The 27,676-nt window shown below is 38.5% G+C and overlaps 1 protein-coding gene and 2 pseudogenes across 10 annotated transcripts in view; all 3 read right to left on the minus strand.

Annotated features, from left to right (window-relative positions):
• Nucleotides 1-27,676, minus strand: part of RBMS3 (RNA binding motif single stranded interacting protein 3) — a 717,407-nt gene that overhangs the window by 625,797 nt on the left and 63,934 nt on the right. The gene's annotated exons all lie outside the window — the stretch shown is intronic.
• On the minus strand, nucleotides 6,761-7,673 carry LOC139437961 (stress-induced-phosphoprotein 1 pseudogene; annotated as a pseudogene).
• LOC101429568 (stress-induced-phosphoprotein 1 pseudogene) lies at nucleotides 8,182-17,101 on the minus strand (annotated as a pseudogene).

Below are 27,676 nucleotides of genomic sequence, written 5' to 3' on the forward strand. Positions count from 1 at the left end.
GGGAAGTAGAACACAAAAACAAGTCTCGGTTTTGCCTTGAGGAGAGGCTGTCAACTTTGACTCCATTTTAGCATCACTGGGAGAACTTTAGACCCCAATGCCCAGGTCTCACTCCAGACCAATTAAAGCAGAACCTCCTGGGGTGGAACCCGGGCATCAGTATTTTTTAGAGCTCCCCAAGCAATTCTGATGTCCAGCATGTATGGGCCAGGGGTGCGCCGATGTCCTCTGGCTCTGGCAGAGGCTTCCTGCTTAGACGGTAGCCCTTCATTGACCAATAAGAAATGGAGGAACTGAGCAAGAAGCCGGCCTCGTAAAGAGGCTGAATTCAGCAAATAGCATTACCTATAACCCAATGTGTCACTTTAACTGCTCCTGTAAAACCTTCAGGATTTTCACCCTGGTTCTGCTTTATATCCGGGTGGGAGTAGCGGTAAACGAAGTGGTGACGATAGGGGGGCATGTGGGTAATCAGGTGAGAAAAAGGGCAACTGAGCAAATCTGAGCAGGCTGGATACACCCCGGGGGAAATATGTGAGTCAAATATAACTAAGCCAAGTACCAGTAAATATCTTTAAAGACCAGGGAAAGAAATATATTTACTGGCACACTCGTGCGTGTTTAACAATTGGTTTTTGCTGGGGGTTGGGGAGGGAGCCCTAATTTGTGGCATTTGTCTATTTCCCTGGTATAAATATTCCCACCATGGTGGATTTCAAGCTACTAACATCGCATCACAGAGTGCAGAGTTGGGAGGAAATGTGTAGTGGCCCAAACACACACCTGCACATAACATATCCGCATGTAGAGTTATTTCCACTGTGCAGATACAATACACAGAAATAAACTTAAGATGATAGAGAACAGTAAAATCATTATAAAGCAATGAGTTTTATCTATTGTTTGTTCTTTTTTATATAATTTACTTAATTATCACTTTTTAAAATGCAATTTTTAATAATGACTACGTTTTAAAACCAGTTTGCGAAATGCCTGGAAAATTAAAAATTCAGCTCTCACTAGTAAGTACAAGCTATCTGTAGCATGCCACGGATACCTTCCAAAACTTAACAGATGTATTCTTACTACAGCTCACATTCACTGAAGGGCCGTTTAACTAGATTGTGGATGACCCACTTTCCCAATTTTGGAATTCTGTTCTTGCTGGTCTCTGCTACATTCCGAGGCTCCCATGGTGCTCCTACTCCACAACGAAATGAGTTGTCAGCAAATATGCATAAATTCTGGGTTTCTTCGCCTCACTGCATTGTGTCAAATGCTGACCACCCACCCACAAGTAGAATCGTCAAGGTTTCTACGTTCACTAGACATGCTACTAACACACCTAATGATTTGCATCGCTGTGCCTCCAGCTCGTCACTTTCCGTAGTCATCTTTAATTCTAAAAGGGCTTTGATTACTTTTGTGAACACTACCCACCCCAATCTTACCCTTTTCAAACAGCAAGCCTAGAGTTTCATTTCCTGCAAACAGGCACTCAGAAACCAGTTAGATGAATATCAAAAGTGCATTCCACTAAATGACAAGACGCTTTCCACAGGGATCCCTCAAGGCTCAATTACTTGCCACTTCTTTGCTTGGTTTCATACGTTAGCTTTCCTTCCCAGTCTCCAGAGCAAAGATTAAGGACCTTAACCACTGATAACAGTTTGCAAACAAGGAAAGTGATCATTACCATTTCTTCAACCAATACCACGGCTTTCCTTCCCTCAAGGTCTTGGGGCCAAGTTTGAATCTTGTTTCCCCTTTACATCTTTTAGTTAATTGCTTCAATTTGTTCCATTTTCAGTCACTTTCTTTGGCTAAATCGCAATTATTCATCACATATGTGCAGCCAGGAGGTTAGGGAGAACACCCAGCTGGTATTATTGGGAAGCCAACATTTTTTTGAGGGGGAGGAAAAATTCTTTCTTCTTTTGCCTAGTTTCAGGAACTGGATTTACCCAGAGTAACAGAGTTTCACAGTGCTTAGAATCCTTCGGATTGCACATGACCAACACATTCTGGAAGCAAACTGACAGAAAGAATTCAATCTTAACACACAGACAGAAAATGACTTCACCACCGCACCTACATGGCCTCCAGATAGAATTGATACCCCACACCTTGATCCAGAAAGTAATTCCCAGAATCTCCCTTATGGAATTAAATATCCAGACGAAGTTATAATATAATGATACATATGCTGATGTCAAACTTGCCCTGCTGATTTTTAAAATTTATATTTAAAATTACCAATGCAGACACACAAGGTAGAAAGAGCTGACATAACTGAACATTTGATACATTCCAGGCACTGTACTACAGACTTCATGTGAATTTTTTTTCCTCATTGAAAGAAACATGACAGTAAGTTTATGAAGTAGGTTCTACTATCATTTCCATTTTATAAATGGGTAAACCTGAAGACAAAACTATTTTCTTTTTTGTAATGGCAATTCTCGGCATCTCAGTTAAAGGTTTCTCTTTTCCAATCACAAGAGAAAAATGTGGTTGGTCTCCCAGAGTCATCTATTAGTAGAGGAACAACAGTAAAACTGAGAGTGAGAAACAGAAATCCAATACTTGAAAAACAATGCAATTAAAATAATCAAGTGGACTTTGAAAAAAGTGTTTATCAAGTTCATGGACACATTGGGATTATTGGCTCCCAGCAGTCATTTTAATATTTTTTTCTTATAATAATTTCCAACTTAGTTTCCAAAGTTTTCTTGTTTGATTATTCACTAGATATTGTCTCATCCATCAGGAGAAAATGAGACATTAGCTAGCTTGTCTTATTGAAAAAAGATAGAATAAAAATTATTAATGTTCTTTTTTAAACATTTTTTAATATTTTCTCTCAAAATGAAATCACCATTTTTCTAAACTTTGAACATTTAACTCTGTAGTTCATTTATATGATATGTTAGCAGTAATCCATGGAAGCTTATATGTGGTTTCGATGTTTTTTGTTTTTATTTTTGTCCTTACTGTGTGATTTGTGGTTATATTTACTATGTTATAATCTTGAATAGCTACAATTGAATATTTCACACCTAAGAGAACATTGTTACTAGCTTGTTATTTAAAAAATATTCAATGAATTGATAAATAAACAAATGGAGAAATCTTTTAATGGTGATAAGGATTTTGGATAATAATTCAAGAAGACCTTTCTGGACAGGAAAGTGATGGAAATGCTGCCTAGTTCTCCAATCTCCAGATTATTAAGGTTCCTGGTTTAATTTTCTATCTCCTCTGGAGTAACATCTCCATCTTCATTCCGGGCCTTTCCTACAAAGCCTAGATCAAATGTATAGCCTCCCTCGAATCTCCGATGATAAAACTCCTTGTGCTATCCACTGCCTCCCTTGTTTAGCCTAACACATGAACACACGTTCAAACATATGCTTTCATATACATGCACACACGTGCACAAAAAGCTAATAACATCACCATCATGCATGACTATGGTATCTCTGCAAGTGTTCTCTCCATTCCCTGGAAGCAGGGGCCACTCCAGACGTGCTCATGTTTCCAAGATAATTTCACAGAGATATTTAGATCTGATCCTGGTGAAAACTTGTCTGGCTTATCATGGGTATGCTTTTGCAACACTAAGGATTTCCCTGTTCCACTGGCAAAACCAATCAAATGTCTCTGTTTCCATTTCAAAATGGAACTATGTAAACTTAATACCTTAAACTTGTTTATACTTGCCACCTTCCAATCCAAGAAAAACCTACCAAACTCAGAATGTTAAGTATGTTGAAATGATTCTTAGGCTAATCAGCAAAAACATCAGTGTGGGTAAACAGGTATGTTAGAAAAGAGACTTTCTACTCCAGGAGTAAGATTTCCAGCATTTTCACAAGGAAACATAAGGACACAGCATTGAGATGATGCGGACTTGCCTTATTGCTGGGGCTCTGAGCAAACAAAAGTAGCAAACAAACACAAAACACAAAATAGAATTGGCATTCAGGACATTCAGACATTTGTGTCCCTCTCTTTTAAAATGCCAGCACCTCCTGACAGTTGGATCCAGGCACTGGAGGTAAAAAAAAAAATAAAAAAATAAAAAAAAGTTTCTATTTGTGAATCCTGCTAGCCTCTGCCATGTAAGATGACTTCAAACAGCCCTCAGTAAACAGCATTCTCATCACTCCAGCCCAGACTGAATTCTAATCAAGGTCTTTTAAATGCCATTGAAGAAATCTATATACTATGGATTGTTTCTCGTATGCCCCTAGCCAAATGCTATTCACTGTGTCATTTATTATGTTTAGAAAGTCAAAGCAATCCACGCTAATAGTATAAATTACAGCACATCTAGAAGCAGGGTCCAGGCATCCCTGGTGATTTAATAATAGAACTAAAAGAAGCTTTTAGTTAGTTCTTCCTGGTGATTTATTACACATTCTGAATCTAGGGGTCACGTGAGTGGAAGAGTCAGGTTTACATCACTCTTAACCAATAGAAAGGATCTGGATACCTAAGGACAAGTACTAGAATCCAAGAGGTGTGGGAGGTGGGATGAGATGGACTATCAATGGAACTGAGGGAAGGACTGGAAGAAGGAACAGGTGAACTCTGGGGATTTGTAGGTCTGTGGTTGAAACTACAATGGTGGGAATATTTTGTTGTTTCTTTTGTTGCAAAGATGGTGGTGGGGTCAACACCAACAGCAGGGTGTTGTTGGTGGGGGGATGTATGGGAAAGGTTGCACCTGGGCATGTCTCTGTGGAATATGAGTGTGTTCATCATGGCAGAGGATATTATTTCAGTGGGGGAGACCCACACAATAAACAAAAAACATTAAACTCCCATAATGAGGAGCCCTGCTACTTTCTCAGGTAGAGGGGCAAGAACATCTCAAGTAGGTAGGCATTATCTAATAAAATAAAATAGATCAGTATGTCAAATAAATAAATCTTAAAAAAAAAAGACTCAGGAAACATACAGAAGAAACTGTCAATATATATACAAGATAGCTGATCTTTATGGTGACAAAAGGCACAAATGGAAAAAGAATTAAAATTTTTTATTTCATTTTATTATTGTAATTTTTTGTTGTGGGCTTTGTTTTGGGGAAGGTTTGGGGTTTCAGAGGGGTTGCAGCTGTGGTAGGGGAGGATCACTGGTCTGGGCTGTCAGTGGTAGGGGGAAGTGGGTAGGGGGTGCAACTGGGGAATGCCTCTGTGGAGTGTGAGCATGTTCATGTGTTCATGGGGTGTTGTCCCAGTGAGTGAAGACCCACAGAATAACCGACAGAATATTGAATTCCCATTCTGGTGAGTACTGCTACATTCTCTCATAGAGTGGTAAGAATCTCTCGAGTACATGGGCAGTACCTAGCAAAGGAGGGTGGATCAATGCCCCAGGCCCTTGATATTGATGCCTGTACTTATGAACCTTGTTCTTGTGAAATCAAAACTTGGCATGGTAACATATATTGCCTTAGAGTTACCTCCTGAAGGTCTCCTTGTTGCCCAAATGTGGCCTCTGTCTAAGCCAAATTTAGCATATAAATTTACTGCCTTCCCCCCAGTGTGGGACATGACTCCCAAGGATGAGCCTCCCTGGCACTGAGGGATTCATAACAAGCACCACCTAGTGATACATTTGGAGAAAGACCTAGACCAAAAGGGGGAAATATTAAATGCAAATGAGATTTTATGGCTAAAAGATTTTAAAGTACATTGAAAGGTTATTCCAGAGGTTACGCTTATGCACATCTCAGGAGGATCTCACTGTCTGCCACAGTAAACAGTGCCTCAAGTAGGGGCAATTTTGGGGTTCTAGAGATCTCTAGGCACTCTAGGCAGGGCAGACTACCCCAGGAAATTGGTGCCCAATCAGTGGGCCTTGCCTTGGAATATGATAACCCATTTCTCCCAATGTTAGACTCATTTATAATTTTTCCTACACATGGTTCTTCTACCCTATTTATTTGAGCCTAAAATTAGCACTGTACCCATTAAATATATGTCCCAGAGACTTAAATCTTCCAGTTGATCATATGCCAGGTAAGCTCTGAATCTCAGGAGAATTGAGGTTAACACCTACTCTCCAGTTCATCAGACTCACCCAGGACAACTAACAAAAGCATCATGATGGACAATACCCATCCCAAAAAACAGAGTATCTGCAACAGCAAACAAGACAGTTCCATCCATCTACCCCATGGGATCTAAGTCCACTCTCGATTATAAGCAGAGTTGGCATCACCATCTCAAAATCCTCAAGGTACAGGAGCAAACAAACACAAGGGGGTAATACAACTCTGGACTAAAGTAGACTTGTTGTTCTAATAATGGAAGAACTTGTAATATTGCCATGAAGACAGTAGTCACCAGAGTTTCTCAAGGGAGGGAGAGAGAAGATTACTTGCAACATGGGACATTTTTGACACATTGGAATTGTACTGCATGATATTGCAATGACCAATACATACCATAATATATTTTGTAAAAACCTATACAATTGTGCAGTGTAAAGTGTAAAACCTATTGTAAACTATATTATAAACTATAGACTATGCTTAGCAGCAATGCTTCAATATGTGTTTATCAAGTGTTAACAAATGTACCACAATAATGACAGATGTTGTTTAAAGGGTAAAGTGTGGGAGGGTGTTTGAATGGGGTATATGGGAATCCCACATATGTGTGTATATATCTATATATATAAATAATATATATATATATATATATATATATATATAAAACTGGCTTGTTTTATCTGTAAAGGGGAGGTGGAATAGCAATGTGAATAGAGTTGGGATCCTCTCTTCCCCACACATACCCACTGCCCCAAATAAAAACTAACCAACTGTGGGGAGCAGCTGAGATAGTAATTCTGGGGGAAGGAGGAGGAGATGCAGGACTTGAGGGCAGCACTGAAGAGACCATGTGTGTGACAGAAGGGACCAGGGACAGCAGGTGTATGAGCAGCATACATAGGTCTATATATATAGAGAGAGATAAATTGTTTTTTTTTTAAAGCCTTTCTCTCCGTTTTGCTCTGTGCCACTTGCCACATTCCCCAGCTCCTCTGTCTGCATGAGGATAAAGGGAGGGGAAAGAAAAAGCAATCACTAGATTGTGATCAAACCCACATCCATCAGCTTCTGGATCTTCTGAGCTATTATAGGATTCTTTAAGTGGTTGCTGAGTGCCTGGGGGTCCTTCTGCATCTGCTCCAAGACGAGCCATATGGTTGGGTCACTTGCTTTCTGCTGACCTCAGCGTCGGTCATGGCTCATCACTTCATGTTCTGGGGCTGTTGTATTAGTTATACTGGGCCATTAAGCAGTGTTGGTAGCCTTCTGCAACCTCCTTAAGTTGGGGTTCAGTTCTAGTGCCTTCTGGTAGACATCCATAGCTTTTGTGTAGTCTTTCATTGCTACCAGGGCAGCTGCTTTCTGTGTAAAGCCCTTGATTAAAATTGGCTCTAGCTGGATACACTCTTCACAGTCCTTGAGCGTCAGCTGGAAACTCAAGGAGTTTGGTGTAGCAGGCAGCTCAATTACTATATAATTTGGCATCTCTTGGGTTCTGTTTGATGGGTTCTATATAATGCTTTATGGCCTGGGGATAATCACCTTTCTGAAAACATTCATTACCTTTGTTCTTCTCCTCCAAATCCAGGTCAGGGTTTGTGTAAACTAACCACTACTGCTGCGGTCACCCCTCGGGCTGAAGTGTGGTTTGCTGGCCTGGCGGGGGAGCAGCCACGGCAGGCCAAGCCACTGCCCCCATAATAGGGTGGCTGGTCGGACTCACCGCCACCCCTGAAGGAAGCTCGGCATGGGCGCAGAGTGCCCTCGGGTCTCCCCTTCTTGGCAGCCATGCTTCCGCGGCCGCCCCTCCTCCCGGATGGCGCCACACGATGCCTGTGGGGCGGCACCCTTCTTCTTCTTTCTCCCTGCGCAGGCGCAGGGTGGAAAATTCCAGTCTGCCCTTTTCCCCTCCCCCGACAGCAGCAACAGCCAGGCGTGGGCGGGAAACTCAAGTCTGCCCTCCACCCCAGCAACAGCAGCCACCAATCCCTAAACCCTGCCACTTCCCCCAGCAACAGCAGCCACCAATCCCTAAACCCTGCCCCTTCCCCCAGCAACAGCGACAGCCAATCCCTAATCACCACCCCTCTCCCATCCAGTACCGCCCACTGACCTTTCGCCAGCAACCAATCAGAACAGGGCGTGGCTTTGACCAATCAGCCTTCCCCAGCCCCTATAAAACTGTTGCCTCTCCCTCAATAAAGTGGACTTGTGTGTTTACCTTGTCTCCGCGATAGTTTTTCTGCCGTGCGCCCTCCAGTCCTGAGAGCCCCCGACAAGGGCCTGGCCTCCCTTGTCCCCAGTTCGTCGCCTGCTTCTCCGGGCGACCCCCTCGTCGCCGGCTTCGCCGGGCGACCCCATCAGCCGAACCGCGCAACCCCTTGTGAGACCGATCCCTCGTCTGCTGCCGGACTGACCCCTCGTCCCAAGTGGGACCGACCCCTCGTCCCACGCGGGACCGACCCCTCGTCCAGAGCTGGACCGACCCCTCGTCCGCAGCCAGACCCCACCTCTACCGACCGAGCAAGCTGCCGCATACTGCCTCTTCAGGATTTTCTCTGCCTGCTGGCATTTCTTGTGTACATCTGGTGTTCAGTGCTCTGCCAAAGACTTGGTATAGACACGGATGGCATCTTTGTACTTTTCTTCTTTGAAGTAGGAGTTGCCGAGTTGGGCATAAGCTTGGTTATCTGTCTTCTCGGTTTTCTTTCCCCACTTCAATGGTCTTCTCGCACATCCCCCAGCATTTATTGTACTCTCCCTTTTCAAAGGACACGGCTGCTTGTCTGGTAATATAAACCATGTTGGTGGGCTCCAGATCCTTGGCTCTGTCGTAATGTTCCAAGGCTCTGTCAAAGTCTTTCTTCTTGTAGGCATCATTCCCTACCTCTTTTTCTTTCAGTGCCTGCTTCTTATTTTCTGGAAGTTCTTTTTCCATTGGCTCTGGTTTGGTTTCTTTTTTGGGAAAAGATGGCGGAGGAGGTGTGGCAACCTCTTCCCCCTCAACCACTCTGCTCAGATCAACTCCAAGGAGGACAGTGAGAGTGGTCATGATGTGGGGGTCTTGTAGTTTCATGGCCAGGTCAGTCAGCTTGTTTCGGAGTTACTCTATCAGGTCCAAGTAGGTGGGATCACGGAGCAGCGTCCTTGCCCTGGGATCACTCTGAACTTCTGGTACAGATTAGGCATGTTGAAAGGGTTCATGAATTTCCTCTTTGCCTATGTAAACCTCTTCGAGCTGAGGGTTATTTGCTTCATGTTTTAAACCCTCCTCATAGGTTCATTTGGCTTCTTCAAACCGATTTAAGGACTCAAGAGCTACTGCTTTTTGTAAATAGCCCTTGCTCCAGTCAGGCTTTAAGTAAATGGTTTTACAGCCATCCTTATAAGCCTTCTGGTAGTCTTCTTTCGTGGTGTAGGCTGCCGACTCATTGCTGCTCCACAGCCTGGTCTAGACTGCCCAAGTCCCCTATTATTTTTTTTTAGGTACTGCAGGTTGAAGATTGAACCTGGGACCTCAAATGTGCGAAGCTGGCATTCAACCACTGAGCCACATCGGCTTCCTTTTTTTTTTTTTTTTTCATTTGTTTTGCTTGTTGTTTTCTTCGTTTTTTCAGAAGGCATCAGGAACCGAACCCAGGACTTCCCACGTGGGATACAGATGTTCAACTGCTTGAGCCATATCCACTCCCCCATCCACTATAATTTTTATGTAGCATTTATATAATCTAAAGATCCTTTAAAAATAAAGAAAAAAATTAAAAAAATAAAAATCTAGGGAAATGCTATAGTTGAGTCCAAAAGAAATTATAGAAATTAAAAGTGCAATAGATCATCCATAGTAGCACATCTACCAAGAGACAGGAATTTCAAAACAAGTTATCTACTATGGTAATGGTTGCCCAACTGAAGAGCACTTTCTGCAAAATGTTCATGAAAATTTTAAATCATGAGATGCAAAATCAATTGAAAGTACACCTCCAACATGTTTACAAACTCAACAGGGCCCCACTGAAACCAAAGATGAAGTCAATCTGCTTGCCCTTTCTTAAAAAAAAAAATAATCAGGAAGAAGCTAGAAGAGAAATAGTAGACACTTGGTTTCTCAAGTTCTTTAAATTAAAAAGACTTCCCAGAACTACCTGTCATAAAGGATTATCTATCCATCTTCTCTGAATGTTTCAAAGGAAAACAACAAAGTCATTTCTCTGGGCTATTTGTTAGAAAGGCATAATTTTAGACCTCAAGAAAATGACACCTGAAAGAAAGGCTTTGGCCTACGTGGTATCTTCAGATTAATTAAACCAGAGAACTAAGAGGTTTAGCACTGACATTTCAAAAAGAACTGCTTCCTTACTTGAGAAAAGTTATCTCTAAAAATGAGAGTTGGAACTGGAGAGTATGAACCAAATGCGTATCTATAAAATTCTCAGTCACCATTTTGTTAATATTTTTACTGGACAGAAAGAATTTCAGCTACATTCCTTTCCAGGTCCATTCCTGCATTCTGTATCAGTTCCCCTTATTTCTCTCCCATTCTTGCCATGTATCTCTGAAATCTGAAGCACCTTTGCCACTAGACACCTTATATGTCTTCTTTCCTTGATGCTTCCCCAGCTATCAACAGCATGAGCTGAAAGAAAACTTAAAAATTTCCTTCAACTAACACAATTTCATTTTCTTTGTTGCTCCTTCTCAGAACCCCTCAAGCAGGTTGATCTGAACTACTACAAACATTCATGAAAAATTTTTAAAAAGTAGGATTATCACAGATTGAAGAAATATAAAGTAGGTCTTTCATGTATTTTCCTGTTCTACCTAAACAAACCATGAAACTTTTTTTATCACCTGCCCTTCCTGAACTACCATTTCTCAAAAGTGATAGCTCAGCTTGAAGCCTTTACTGATTCAGTCAACAAATATCTTTTGAGTACCTGCTAAGTGCCGGGGAATGTACTGGACTTTGAGACTAAAGTAGTAGTAAATTTGCTTCCCGGAGCAAATTCCAGTGAACATAGATCAACCTCTTCCACTTTCCAGTGATAACATCTCAGTGATGATGGTTCTCCAAGTTCCACATCTCAGTAGATGGTTCCATCCTTTCACGTTATCAAGCTAAGTGCGAATAGAATTTTCTACTCCACACAGTGGTATGGAAGCTTTGCTGGTCTTTTTCACCAAAGGAGGTAGTGTTAGACTTATTTCTAACTTCTAATGGCACGCTTGTTCAGGCTGAGAATCATCTGTTTTGACAAAAAGTTAACTAAACTGATGGCCACATAAGTATCTCAAATCTATGTACAAAAGGAGACATTTTGCTATTCCCTGAAACTGCAGGGTTTGGAGAACTAGATACAGTTTGAATGTGTTCCACATGCAAAGTGGTCTATCTCTGTGTCTAATGCAAAGATGCAGCAACAATTATCTTATTTCCATCAAAATGAAAATCGTGACTGTCATTTTATGGAATTTGAACATATCATCCTCAATATTTCCTTTCCTTTATTGACTTAGAGGAGGGGAAGAAAACATAATAAAATAAACTGTCCTTCCTGATTAGTAATAATCTACTTGTAAAGAAAGTGCATTACTGTCTTTTAGTTTTTTAGTTGCACTTAAGTATTTGATTAAATTTGGAATAGCCTGTTTGCCCCTATAAAAATAATTTTATATTTTATTCTAAGAATAATATATGGTCTTTATAGGAAAAACCGGAAAATATAGGAAGTCAGAAAGAAACAAAAAGCAGTTATATTCCCATCAAGCAAATATAATTAAATTTTTAAAAATTAATGTATTCTTTCAGTTTTTCTAGGCTTTTCATGTGTTGATGAGTTAAAGAGTTATGATTTTCTGATTTTAGAGATAATAAATGGTAATAATAGAAAAATTGGAATCTATAGAATTGTTTAAAAGAAAAATAATCTATGACTCTTCCTCTGTTACTATGTTGGCATATTTCCTTAGACATGAACAAATGTTCCTTGTCTTGTCTTCCCTCTTTCTCTGTCTCTCTCTCTCTCAGACACACATACACACTGTATATTTATTTCTTAAAATATCACAATCATTTTTCAAATTGTTGAATATTTTTCTTGTACATAAGATTTACTGGGAATGTGATATTTCATCATATAAGTATAAAATAATTGAATGCTTACATATGATTAGATTTAGATAAAGATTTTTTTTATAATTAATGCTGGATGGATATCAATAATTCTTCAAAATTACACAAGGAAATTTATTCATAAAATGGAATACCACATCAAATTTTATAAGGACACTGAAGCATCCCAATTAAATTTTGCACAATTTCTATTAGAGAACATATAAAAATGTTTACTTTTCCTATGTGTTCCAAATATTTTTTCTATATATAACATTTCCACTATTTTTAGACATTGTTTTCTCTCTTTAAAATTGTTTTGAATACTTTATCAAGGATCAAAATTCTTTTCTAGTAGAGACTGTTTTTCATTTTTAAAGTAATGCATAGGAAAACAATAACAAACAGCGGTCAAAAGTGACACAGTCTAAAATTTTAGTCTAAAAATCTAATTTTAATTTCATTGAAGTACCTAGTTTGCTCTTAGGGACCTAGAAATGTCACATTCAGAAATAAAAATTCAGAGGCATCTTTCATTAGAATCCTAAGTTTTTCTTTATTTCGCAAATACATCAATATAGATCTATGTTATTGGGTAATGCATGCATGGCACTGATAATAGAATTGTCACCTAAGTAATCCTACTTTTAAGTGATTTTTATATTAAAGGAAACAAACCTAGCATCAGTTACATTTTACAGAGTGATTTCTTTACTTGTCCCAAATGTATATGTAAATATTTTTAAAGCTGCAAGTAGGTTTGACTTTTATTCCAGATCCTTTATCTTAAGAGTTTAATCTGTGATTTTTATCCCAGTCAAAATAATGAGAGCAAATGCAGTCATTTAAGCCAATTGTGAGGTTCCAAGACAGTTATCAGTAAACCAAGGATTAAGATGGGACAAAAGTCTATGAAAATGATGGGCTGATGAAGTTTATAAATAAAACATCGGGAACAAGTAAGTGGGAAAATTAGCAGCTAAAATTAAGTAGATTTTCTTTTCCACTTAGAGACAGAGTAAATACAGAAAACAGCAGCCATATGTATTTACAAAAACAAAAGTAAAAGAGAAAGTTTATAATGGCAATAGACGTGGCAATCTCAAAAAAAAAAAGAATAGCATTCAGATACAGGTTTTAGGTATAAGCAAGAAAGGGTTTCTCTTCTAAAGTTATGATCTGGAGGGAAAGAACATAAAAACAGATTTATGTAAAGAAATAATATACCTTTTATTTCATGTTCATTGCATTTACATATAAAATTATTTTTCTACCATTTTAGCTTAGAATTAGCTTTGAAGATCAATATATCAATCACCATTTATAAGAAAATATTGTTTTATTTATGTCTTTGATATGGAGGGGGCGGATAATCCAACCTGACAATATTTGGATGTTGGAAAATGGTCAATAATACTAAACTTCCTTAGCTGAATGCCAATTTCTCAAAAATTTAAAAAGAGCAAATGCAATATATACCCTTCCTAAATCATTTTAATATCTTTACTTTTAAAAGGAAAAGCTTACTGTTAAATTTACATGTCGTTACTTTCTGAAGTCTTCTTCACAAATATCGTTGCACTCAGGGAAATTTCCATTTGGCATGTCACAGGTCTTTTCCAAAATCCCTCTGTTTGAAAATAGTAATTTAATGTGATAATTTCCATACGTATAAGTAGGTGCACCTAGATGGTCTTGATGTTGATATTAATGGAAGATGGGGTCAGACGCTGATACAAAATATCCAAAATGATTTGATGTGCTCTTCCATGTTAGCCCTTAAGAAGTCTGTTTCCATTAATTAGGTCTCATCTTTTCACTGAGTTCTAAGAAATTGAGAAAAAGAAGTACTGTGTAGAGCTCTTGCAATCCAAGCACCACAAATTATTTTAGGCACCAGTGACTCCATGAACTCATTATGCTAGTAAAACTTTGGAGGAAGGAATCGGTTGACAATTCCAATACTTCAAGCTATTGGAAAATGGAACAAAGCATAAAAAGATTATGCACCTGAAGCTTTAAAAGCCTGTATACAGAGAAGTTTAATTTATTATTCTAATGACTTTCACAGCATGAGTCTCTCGCCAGGAGACACACATCTATGCATCTAATAAGGCTGCAGAGATTGGGCTATTCCTGAAGGACTCTTGTGGCTGTTTTCATAGCATCTTTTTTATAGATGGAAAAATATAAAGTATGGGAGAAAGACTCAAGACCGATAATATCTGTGCTGTTTTGCTGCTAGCAACCTTCATTTAAATTCCTCGGAAATGAAGCTAATTTTGGCCAGCAGGCTCAAATTAAAACATTTGAGCTGTTTTCCCTAAATACTCCTATCTTGCTCCTAAAGTGAAGCACACGTATTATGTTTAGAGTAAAACTCCTTTAATGCTTTGCTTAATTATAAAATAAACAACGGTCTGTAACAAGTAGGTCCCTTAATTTTTGTCCTTCTCCCCTTGAACACCCTTTCCACAATCCAACTTCCTCTCCAGGTTACTGCCCATGTTTCTATGCGATTGTAAACACTTACGGGCATATAGCCATAATTCTACTTTTTAATGTATTATAATCATTCCAGATGCATGGTTTTGCAGGGTTTTTCTTTTTCAGTTAATAATATGTTTGGGATTTTTCACTCTCAATATACGTAACTCTACCACCCTCCTCCTGCCCCATTTTGGGAATTTAGGTGGTTTCCAACAGGCCTTCAACGGACATCCTTATACAAATATCATTTTGCACAAGTGCACATAATTCTTAGAGGTGGAAATGGTTGACCTAGGATATACGAACTTTAAATTTTGACAGATGCTTCCAAATTGTATTCCAAAAAGTTCGTCTGTTTTAGACTTAATGTAGAGGAGTAACAAAATTATAGTCAAAATTAAACTTAAAAAAAAATACACCTTATCTCTTTTGTAGACTGCACTACATACCATTACATCTAGAGAGCAAGGTATAGCATTTTGAAAGAAACCATACAGGTAAAATTTGTGATTCCACCCACTATTTTTCTTCTTCTTCAACAAGATACTTATATTCAATCACTCATGTATAAGAACTCAGAAAGCCTGCACCCAATGTAAGACTTGCCCTTTTTATACATTTCCAAATCAAATAACATCTGACATTTCTCGAGAGCATTATCTCATTTGATCTCCACAGCAGCTCAATGCAGAAATGGCTATTATTAACTCCCAATTTACAGGGGGGAAGTGAGGTCTCTTATGATTACCCAGGAGGTCTTAAGTGTCTAAACACCTGTACATACACACTCACCGATAAAAATACACATCTTGTAAACTCCAGACCAATCACATGAATGTATGCAAATTACCAACTTTTTAACAGTCATGAGAAAAAGTTGACTCATTTAGCAATTATGGTAGCCATGCTATTTTCATATGCATGCTCAACAAGACCAGTCAGGAATAGCACAGATATTTATTCCATAGAGTGAAAGTCACTAAGATCACATTTTGGCTAGTCTTGACAAGTGAAAGGAGGTTAATCGAGCTTTCTGAAAGATACTATTATTTCACCGGAGGGTTTTTTTGCCCAATAAATTACCTTAAGAAAATATTCTCTGATGGGATCATGATGATCTAATCCCTTGACAGTTGGATGCCAGAGAATTTACCACTAGAACAACAGAACACAGAATAAAATTATTTTCCCATCACTACTTTTTGAGAGGGTTGTGAAACCACAGCATACAGTAGTCATTCAAGAGAAAGAGAATGCAACTGAGATGAAAAAAATAGTAGCATGAGGTCTATTTGTGAAGGACAATCTTGAAGCACTTTTAAATGTCTTCATTGGACACTCCTTGTGAATTCAATGCTCACTGGTTGGGCTTCATGAGTATTTTTTCTCTGGATGATGTACCTATCACATGTGGACCTTCCAGAAGTTACTAAAGAGAACAGAGATCAGGAAGTTCTTGAGCAGGCATAATTAAGTCATCATGATAGAAATCAAAGCAGTGGTTGCTGAGGGGTGAGAGTGGGGGCACTGAGGGGGGAATGTGGGGGATTTCTGGAGGGGTAGCACTATTCTCTCTCTTAATTGGGTTGTGGGTAGATGGTGGAGAACTTTATCAAAAGCTATTTAACTGATCATTTAAGAGTTGTGTTTTTTAATATAAATTCTTTTAAACGTAATTCCCATTATGATACCTTCTTGAAAAAAAGAATTGCCATACATTCAATGCTTTTCCATTGATTTCAGAGACAAGGAACACACTGTGGAATCACTGGTATTTTGGAAGACTAAATGTTGTTGCAATGAACAGTATGATTTTCGGGGGATATGACAAATAAAACACATTTCTTAATTAAAGTACTTTCTGAAGATGATTTGATTCTCTATCCACCACTGCTTTTTTTTTAACTATTCATATTTTCTCTTAAGTCACCTTCTTTGGCTAAAAGAATGAGTAATGCATTAGTAAGCTCCAAGATATCAAAAATGACCATTTGTCATAAAATTCTAAAATGCAACAATGGCAAATAGGCTATAGGCCACATGAGGCATACGTTAAGGAAACATGGGGTTGTTTTTCTCTATTACCTTTCTTAACCAAACCCATCTTTTTAAAGTTTATTATCAAGCCACAGGAAAAGGAGGATTGCAGGGATAAATTTTTACTTTAATTCAATTAACAAAGAAAACGAGTTATTTAGCCTATGCTACAGGCCAGCACTGTGATGACACCGGGAATAGATGGGACAGCAAGATCAGCATAGCCTCTTGCTCAGAAAACATGCAATCGAGCAGAGGAACTCATGCCATCAAATGAGCAATTCCAACCCAGCCAGAGGAAGGAGACAGTGCTGCCAAGAAGAAGAATATGGTTCCTAGAACCAAAATGCATGGTTCGCTTCCTGGTTTGCACTTACCAGTCGTGCAACCAGGTACATGATGTTTAAATGCTCTGTGCCTCAATTTCCCATCTGAAAATGGAACTAATAAGTAGTCTTTACCTCATGAGGTTTTGGAAGAATTAAGATAAGTTATGTAAAGTTCTTAGAACATGGCTTGACACAGGGTACTCACCCCGTGCAAGGAAAGCGGTGGCCTCCAAGGGAAAGTGGAATGGGGCAGCAGTGGTATTGCCTAAAGAGGCAAGAGACTCCCTCTTTGTCAGCATCCACTCTGCCATGTGTCCCTAATGCTGGAAAGGAATCCATTGGGTTTGCAGAGCCTGATACTATTCACTAGTTGTATTATCCATCTTCTCTCATTTTAACTCCATGGAAGTCCCTAAAATTCGACTTGCTATGCAACTTGCCTATATAGAAAGGGATGATGTGGCAGCGTGAAGCAAGGTTATATTTGCTTGAGAGTTATATTTCACACCATAAATGAATAAAATTTTATCATAGCTTGGATATTTGCAGACATAAAACACCTGTGGAAATTAACATCTATCCAGATAGATAAACATATATGGACATACATACACACATACACAGCGAGAGAGAGAGTGCACAAGCGCACATGCAAATATTCAAATTATGTGTGTTTCCTAATTTTAGAGTTTGGATGAAAACATTTTAAAAAATAGAAAAATGTCAGTAATTAATAAATTTTACAATTTTAAAGAGCAATACTAAAGGGTATTTCATTTATAAAAAACAACCACGAAATTAAATCCAGAAACTTAAATAAGCAAAAAGCAAATGAATCCCCCTCTCACTTTTACTGGAGACTAGAATCACTGGAAAAGAATTAGGATCTAATGCTAATCAGTGTCAGAGACATGATATCCAATGTTGTAGACTCTACAAAGGAAGAATGAGCCTACTTCTAAAGGTCTTTTGGTTCATACCTAAAATAATTTTTCATGTGTTTATCAGTGAGGTTTTTGCTAATAACAAACTGCATATGTTTTAAAATATAAATGCTGATCTCTTTTTTCTGATTTATCATATTGTCTCATAGAAGTCCATCTGTCTGGTGGTAGACACTTCCAAGCACTAATTAATTAGTTGTTTTAAAACATTGACTGGTTTTGGTTTCTTAGGTTATGGATATTAGAATCCCATTAGCAAAAGCATCAAGTGAAAACGGCATAACTCTATTTGATTTGCTATACAGAGATTCCATGATGAATAATTAAAACATTCCCACCAGGCCTTCTGGTTTCAGATGGCAGAATGAAGCATAATTTCAAAATCTCCCTTCACACATACTTAATTAAAAAGAAGTAAAAGAACAACAAAAATGCCCAGCTGCAATAAAGCAAAGAAAATGGCTAATGGCCAGTTAAAAAACAAATACTTCTATGAATCTACACTCCTTAATTTATGGCTAACAGGCACAGAGTTTACTATAGTGACATCTTTATATACATATACACAACTATATATATGTAGAGAGAGACATACTATTCTCTTGAAGAAAAAACCAGTAATTGCTAATAGGAGATAGATTTAGGAAGAGAGGACAGGGGATTGAATAGATGGCTACTTTTCCTTTCATAGCTTTCCGTGTTATTAAAAGTATCTTGCCATGCACATATATTTTGCTTTCTTTTTTTTTTTTGGTTTTATTTGTTAGTATTTAGGTCAAAAATCCTTAGGGCACTGTAATATGGGTCATTTGTTTGGTTGCTTTTTGTATTCCTAAATATTAAAAAAAATATTCTATACATTGTTATTTTAAAAATTCTTTTTCCTAAATAATCAATTACCATTCAAAAGAAACCCCAAATCTGTGATGCAGATGAAGGTTCATACTCAACAATTACCAAGACCTAGAGCAGATCATAAGCTCTCTCCCTTGAGGAGAGGGTCTCAGGTCCGGCTACGACTCTTCTTTGATCATGTAAGATTCACCGTGCAGTTTTGTGGAATGAAGAAATTTTAAGACACATCAAACTGATTAGAGTTTTACTTGTGGAATTTCTTGTCCCACACACATGAATCCATACCTAGAACCATTTGTAAACAAATTGGTCATCTCCAAAATGAACCAACACTAACCCAGTGGTTGTTCAATTTACAAAATTAAAACAAATAATCAAAGTGTTAACCAATAGCAACAAGCCTCTCACTCTTTTATAAGGGCAATTAAAAGACACTTACTTATTAACATGTTCAAAATGAACAGCCAGAAACCCATGAAAGATATTCCTTGGACAGATTCGCAGAAAGGAAACAGGAATAAGAAGAAGAAATTCTGAAGGCTATTAGAATATACTAAATCATACATGTATATCAGCAAGATAAATTGGATTCTTAACTAAGGCACTCAGGTCAAAGAGACAGCAGATAGCAAAGTAAATTATAAGACACACCATACCAAAGAATTTGCAAAATGTCAGAACAGGATGACAGAGAGCTGGTGAGATGACCCTAAACCTACACTGAGCATTAAAAAATGATGGGGGCCAAGGGAACAGAGATGCAGAGAGGACTTGTGAAAAAAGACCTACTTGGAGAAAGCTCTTCTGTCCTTTCCCTTCAACTCAAGTCAAGAGAGAAGAGCTTCAAGTGGACCCCTCAAGAACTTAAGAGTGTTCCCCTGAGTTAATAGGGCTCAAGGGACTGTGATTGGTTCCTATTCAGGAAATAGAACAAAGTGAGCAGCTAGTCAGCATGTATTGGCCTGTACCTGAGAGTTTGTTGAGGCCAAGGATGTGTGAGTCCTTTGGGGGAGAGGATGTGTTAAAGATGGGGAGAGAGAGCGGGAGAGAGAAAGACAGATAAAGCGCCAGGCTGGAGCTTTCACGTCTCCAGTCCATCAGAACCACTAGAAGGCTAATGAGATTCCTACAGAGAGAATTTGCAAAGGGGATATCCAGTTTTCTCCAGATGGCTGAAGAAAAATGTATCATCAGTGTCACAGAAGTGCCTTTAGACATTCACAGTTGAGGCCTTTGCAAAGCCTAAGAAAGTTCCTAAGTTAAAAATGAGGTGGCAAAGCCATCTTAAGACACCGTACGGGTCAAGTAAGAACTCCCCTGCCTTCCTCACCACTCCTTGCTGCCTCCGGCTTTGAAGCTAGCAGGGTCAGAAATGAGAATCTGTGTGCAAAGGAAGGAGGCGAACTGCTAGAGGAGAGAGAGAAAGAAGGATATGCTCCCTTCCTCCCCTGTGTCCATTCTGTAGCAGACCTGATCTGGGGGCAAGAACACAATTTAATATGTTTAACAACATTTTTATTCCAGTTTGATTATTGGATAGGAACTGCACATTCTAATTTTGGAATTAAGCCTCAAATTCTAACTGCTACTTAAAGTGGATCATGAATCCCTGCAACCTCACTTAATGAAGAAATTGGGGCCCGGAGAGTTCACTTTTTTTGGCCAATTGCTTCTCAGGAAGCATTTAAGCCTATGAACCACATTTTGATTATTGTTTTGTACCCCTTATTAAAAGCTGAATGATTTGATTTTTTTTTAAAATTCTTGAGTCAAGAGTGAAAAGTTCCCATGGTCTCAAGTCTACCACAGATATGTGGCGCTGTAATAAAGCCTGTTGATGAACTGTATAAATTAACTCTCGTTTTCTGGAGACAGTAAATGCAGTGTTTTGTCTGACCATTAGCGCCATGGACAATGTAGCATTTTATTGCATTCCTTTTATGCATATCCCCTTGCATATTATTAATATTTCCTGACTAGATTAAAAGTCTTGGGAATGATTTTGCCTGAAATGTTTTAGTTCACTATCCCCTTTGGGGAGTTATTTCCAGCCTTAATTAGCTTAATTGACAAGGCAGCCGAGAGACTTCAAACAAGAGGAATACAGAGTATTAAGAAAAAATAAGATTTCCAATTTTATTTATAAAGAGCTCCTGAAACCCAGCATGTTGCAAATCTTCAAAAACCTGGAAGATCTCATTTGTTGTTGTATATATCATTACCATGTACATAACCAGCCTTATGGAGTGCCATTAGATTTTCTCCTGAAATGTTTTCTACAGGTTGTTATTATGCTCACCAACCTCAGTTTTTGTAAGGCCAGCATCAGCTCGAATATTTCAGTGCTTTACACAGCTAGAAATGTTTCACGTCAAAGGACAAGCATGCACTCTCTCCTTAAGGTTGGCTGTCGCAACGGGCGTAGTTCAGAGAAATAAACAAAGCTTCATTCTGTCCCACCCTGTACTCCTCCCAAAGTAACCCAAACTTGCATTTTAATTCCATCCACACTCCCTGAGGACCTTGCTTTATAAATTTCTAGGGGAAAATCTTTGACATAATCTTGGGAACTATGTGGAATCCACATAATTTACTATTTCCTGTGATTCATCAAAATGCCATTCTTCCCAAGAGACTTTTTTTCCAGTGTAAACACACACACAGGCATGCAGCCCCCATACATAATAATTTTAATTATCTAGAGTATACAAAATATACCATAACCATCAGATTAACTGTATGTTTCATATCATAAATTAAGGTAAAACAAACACATCCCTAACCTACCCTTACCCCTATCAATTTTAGTCAGCATCCTGCAAGCAATGAATGGGACCTAATTGTTAAATATCTTTAAATATTATACAACTAGAAATGGTGCTCTAACAAACACAGATCCATGTATCACTTGAAGGCCACTGACCTGCTTTAAACTTTGAAAGTGTGAGAAAGTTACATTGACACTTAAAAATTTTTTCTTAAGCCATTCCAGATATTATTTTGAAAGGAAAATTAAATAAGTTGCAGGAGTTGGCATGACGTTTATGGCTTCTCCATTTTTCATCTCTCTCATCAGCTTCCAGAGTCCTCATATTTCCTTTTGCCCACTAAAGGAATTCCCAAAATTCTTGGTGAAACTCCTTTTTCGTTGAGCGGAAGGTATTAAGTGAAATTACCACCGCCCGGCTTTAACAGAGCAGGCACAGAAGGAAAACATGAAGCTGGGCAAGTACTTATTTTCATTACTTTTAGTTAGAAAGTTTGTTGACTGCCATTGAGATGGTATGTTTGCAGGCCAAAAGAATTCTTTCATATAATATTTTCTGTGCACACTAAGTGCTCCAACCTCACCATATCACACATTAGCTTTTATAGAAGCTGAGAAAAATTTTAACTAAGCTTTGTATACAAAGAAGCCAGAAAACACGCTCCTGCTAATGTTCTTTAATAATCTGCAAACTAATGAGTGATTCAGGGGTTCTGAACCCATAAGATTTGGTTAATTGCTTTCACTAGAGCTCACGGGATGCCAGAAACAGTAAACAAAAGCATGAACTGGAAGCAAGATTGCATATTCCTCTTGGCGTTTTTCTGACTGTAGCAACACACATACAAAATGTCGAACGCCTACTCTGTGCTAAGTTCTCGTGGTGTTTTGAGTACTTTCATTCCTCGTAAAGTAGCCGCAAGCAGATAAGTAGTTATTTTGATTGAGAATGAATTTCTATCAATATGGGCCAATGAGGGTGTGTATTATTAGAGCATAATTCCAATCTGTTTGTTAAACAAATCTGTACCCCAAACCCAATCAGCAGCCTTGCTTGGGTAAGAGATCCAAAGACTAATTGAAATCCACAAGCTCGAAAGCAAGCTGTGGGAAGTGGATGTGGCTCAAGCGGTTGAGCGCCTGCTTCCCACATGGGAGATGCTGGGTTTGATCCCCAGTCTTCCTGAAAAACTGAACAACAAGCAAACAAATGAAAAAAACAACTCAGAGGAGCCAATGTGGCTCAGCCGTTGAGCACTGACTTCCCACGTATGAGGTCCAGGGTTCAATCCCCGACCCTGGTACCTAAAAACAAACAAACAAGCGACAACAAAAACAACAACAACAAACCAAGTTGGTAAGTTTTTTAACTTTGTCATACCCTTTCAATAAAAGAATGGCAGAATCCTAAGTTATGTCTTCACTTTACCCTTCTCTATTATCAGAAAGTTGGCTTCCCCTGGCCATATGACCCAACCATTTTTCTAATTAGTTTGAAACCTTTCTCTTACTCCAAATTAATCATTTTAATTATGTTGTCAGCCTCTGTGTCAGGACTTCAATCAAACCTGTTTCATTTAATGGTCTCCTCTGGCCATGGATTGTTAGTCCAGCCTTTAAACGTCAGTCCTAACATAAACCTGCTAACATGCATTTTCAGACGGATACATAATAAGCTGCTTTAGGGCGTGGTGTGCCTTATATTCGAATGAGAAAACTACATACAAGCACAGATGGAAAGAGCTGGCTCCTATGAAAGGCTTTCCTGTGGAAAAAGACATTTTTTGTCTTCCAGAGGAATCTCCATAAAAGCAATTGGGGAAACATTAAAGCCTTAGGGAAAGCACAGAAGAAAGCAAGAAACAGTAAGAGAGAAAAAGTGGGAGAAAAAGATACCCTAGTTTAGCCATTCCTCCTTGCTCTCCGAAACTGTTAGAATGTAGGGACTTCCCATTACTGAATATTCTTCAGACAACAAAATTTAAGTCTATAGCATTTCTGTAACAATAGATAAAACCATGGGTGTTTAAGAGACACTTTATTCATCCTCAATCTGTTTCCTTCACAAGGGAAATTACAGACAGGACTGTCAGGTAAAAGTCATTGAACAAAGAATGCAAACCGCTGCCCCTTGGCTCATGAGATCATTTAAAATAATAAAGGAAGTCCACGGGAATGAGAAGACACTGGGCAATCGCTCACTTCCACCATCACTAAGAATAGGCCTTGACTGAAAATGGTGCAGCACTGATTTAACTTCAGGGTCTTTAACACGACAAAGATTCCTGTCATCAGAATTGGCTAAATGATGTTTGCAGGATGGTTGAAAATCGTCATTTGATAATTAAGAATCGCACCTTCGGTGAACAGACATCTTGTTGGGAGGGAAGTTACTGCAGAGACATCTCCTGGAATGGAGGTGTCCATTCTCTCTTCCCTGGAGGAGCCCTTCAGAGCGGAATTACAAGATTGTTCAATTCATTTCCCTTTTTGATTAAATGCTGAAAAGTTCCAAAGATCTTTTTTGTGAAGAGAGAAAGGAAAACATGTGCATGAAAATTGTTTGCTTAATCTACTCCCAGGAAAGCAACAGGAGCCATCTCAATTCCTAACCCTTTGATTTAAATGCCTCCTACTGGTACGCATGCACAAAAGAGAAGAGCTTCCTTTCTAATGGTTAGCCTTGTCGCATATAATAACTAATTGATTCTGGACTACATTTAACACATTAGCCTCAACAAAGGGAATAAGGGAATACCATTTATAGACCCAAGAGTCTTGATGAAACTAAAAATAGTTACTTACAATGGGGAACTCGCTCTCTACCAGCCACTTCCCAAAAGAAAGATTCAGAACTGGTCAGCTGCAGAAAAGTCAAGGCCGATTTCAGTTTGCCCTTGTTTAGTTAAAGAGAAAATACGTTTTCAGAAAATAGTGTCTGTTATCCTTTCCAGGAGCCAAGCTATAACTATTAGGTGTTAAAATTCTATAGGCCACATTGTCATATGATAGTATCCAAAATTGTTCAGCACCTGGCCTACAATATGGATCTGAAAATAATGCATAAATAAACATGGAAAGAAAAAGGCTTTTCTTTATATATATGAGGGTTTCTTAATATGAGTTTCTTGTTTTAATATGAGGGAGGGAGGGAGAGAGGGAAAAGAGGAAGGGGAGGGAAGGAAGGAAGGAAGGAAGGAAGGAAGGAAGGAAGGAAGGAAGGAAGGAAGGAAGGAAGGAAGGAAGGAAGGAAGGAAGGAGGGAGGGAGGGAGGGAGGGAGGGAGGGAGGGAGGGAGGGAGGGAAGGAAGGAGGGAGGGAGGGAGGGAGGGAAAGAAGAAAAAAATAATGTGATTCCCTCTGTCTGGGTTTAGTATAGGCAATAGGTAAAAGATCTAGTTCAATTCTTGACTTTGCCACCTACTGATGATATGACCTTAGGCAGTACCTTAACTGCATACACCCCATATCCTCATTTATGATGTAAGAATAGCTATTTCTTCGGTTTGCAGTGCTATTCTGTGGCATTGCATCACTGGAGGTAAAGAACAAGCACAGTGGAGTCACACAGACTTGTGCACAGCCCACTCCACCCTGTAGCAGAGCAAAGTAGAGAACGGAGGAGATGGTTTCAGTTCAAATCCTGGCCCCACCACTTACAAGCCGTGACCTCAGAATCACAGGCAGCAGGGAAGTTAAACTTCTATCACTTTAAGTGCTTTTCTATTTTGTAGGGTACCATTACACAAAGAGAGAGATGTGAAGGGCAATGAGTGAGAACCTGCTTTCTCTGGTGTTTCAATTCAGGAACATTTCTACCCAGATCTAAGTGGTATTCTGGGGGGAAAAGGGGAGTGTTTCCATCTACCTTTGAAGTTAGAAGACTTGTTCTTTAATTTGGTACTTCATGAAAAGAAACATTCAAAAATAAGGGGAGAATAATAACCACCTACCCAAGAGGAGCTATTAAATCCTTTTTCCAAGGATCAAAGTTTCTTCTGAAAGTTCCTAAAGTTATTCACTCAAATTGAAACATTTAATATTTTTAACTGCATTGCTCTTCTTTGTCAATTAAAGTGGTTAATGTAGATTAAGCAGCATTTTTAGTGTTGACATGGAAGACAAATAGAAAATGTTTGGTTTTCCACGTAATTGGCTAAATCTTAAAAGAAAATGAAATCTCAATGTAGCATCATTTGTGCATTACAAACCATTCCAAAAAGATAGTTCACTCAATCCAGAAATCATAACTTCTATTGGATGTGTGCATTTTCTTTCTTAGGTTTTTGGTTGTTTTTTTAAAAAATATATTGTTCTTTAGATTAAAAACATGGATACAAATGTATTACTGAATCTCATTATACATACAGATACAAACTTTTCACTATTTCAGAAACTGTTCAGCTGCTGAATAGCACCTATATAGGAAACGAATTTCACTATAATTCTTTTCTATTAGCCCAGCTTTTTAAATATCTTAAACACATGATACATAACATTCATCTATAGAATTCCAGTCTCCATTCTAACTCAAGCCAATAAAGTCATGTTTCTACCAGTAAATTAGTCTACTGAAAATTCTTGGCTGGCTTTGCAATAATTTCTTTATCTTAGAGAATTAGAACCATAGAAATTTACAGCGAGGAGTCAGAGGATCTCAAATGCATGAACTGTTTATACAGTATAAGAAAACTTGTCTGATTAAATCACAATGTATAGATTTTTAACATACACATCTACTGAACTATGCAGTTGATCAAAGTTGGAGTAGAATGTGATGCTCAAGATGACTACATATTTTTTAACTACAGGAATAAATTCTTACCCACTTAGCAATGTCCCAATCATATAGCTAATTGACCATTACATTTCTATGATGTTAAGTCTTAAGTTAGCTAATTTTTGTAATGCGATCCTTAAGGACATACTTCAAAAGATTGGTTTTTTTTTAGTGATTCTTAACTTTCACTACCTTATTCAAACAGGAATGAGACAGAAACGTGAACAGAAAACAGTAGGTAAGGCACAGTAAATTAATTGTTAGCATATTCCAAATCCAGAAAGACACTCGGCTAGAAATCTATTCAAACCATTAAAATTCCAGCATTTTCTATCTCTTTGAAATAAGCTTCTAAACTGGTATTAAGATTGGTCAGCTCTTCAGTGTACCTGTGAGTAGTGGAAAGAACTAGTTATAAATCCCTTTGGATAATCCACTTAGTCAGTTTGGTAAGGAAGCCAAGTTATCTATTTTCTGTTCACATTTGAAGTTCTTATTCCTTGAAATGACTCAGAATTCAGCAGTCTCTCCTTGAGTTATTCTACATTATTACAGTGAAAATCCAGTTCCTGATCACAACAGAAATCGTTGTCTTACTTCAGATTGCTCAAGAGTCACCAAGTACCCCAGTTTTGTCCCAGGGGATGTGATCTTACCAAACACAAGATGTTTCATAAAGATTAAATAAGAGAAGTGAGGTTACACAGACGAGAAAATGTGCCTCTTTGGTTTTAATCCAATTAAATGAAATCCAGTTAGCAGTGCTTGGCATGGTCCCTAAAATGAAGAGCTCAGTTCTACATTCTCAGAATGAAAATGACCATTGTTTGCCTTCCTTGTTGGAGGGTAATTATTAATTTAGGTGGTGGGAGAAGGAAAATAATAATGATTCTACACATGTTAAAGAGATAGAGAGTCTTATAAAGGATCTTAAATTACTTAAGATAAACACAGGGGGTTAGTTAAGAATAGTAACACAAAGAGAAGTCAAGTAGAGATGGGAGAATCTAGGGGCCAGAACACAGAGCTGGAGGTCATGGTGAAACAGTCCAGTCTGTGATCTCCTCAAGAGCTGAGAAAGCTCACGCAAGTCCTCTTACTTCCTTGAGCTTCAATAATCTTGTTGTTCAAACTGATATTTGTCACATGGCTTACTTAATAAAAATGGAGTAGGGTGGGAAAAGAGGTAATAAACATTTGAAAGGTTTTGCTGGACTCCTCAGGGTAGTGTAGACAGAACATGGATTTTGGAATTAATACACACCCATGTTTGAACTCTCCAATCTGTGGCAATGGGCA

Source organism: Dasypus novemcinctus, chromosome 31 (genome assembly GCF_030445035.2).
Source record: "Dasypus novemcinctus isolate mDasNov1 chromosome 31, mDasNov1.1.hap2, whole genome shotgun sequence".
NCBI lineage: Eukaryota > Metazoa > Chordata > Mammalia > Cingulata > Dasypodidae > Dasypus > Dasypus novemcinctus.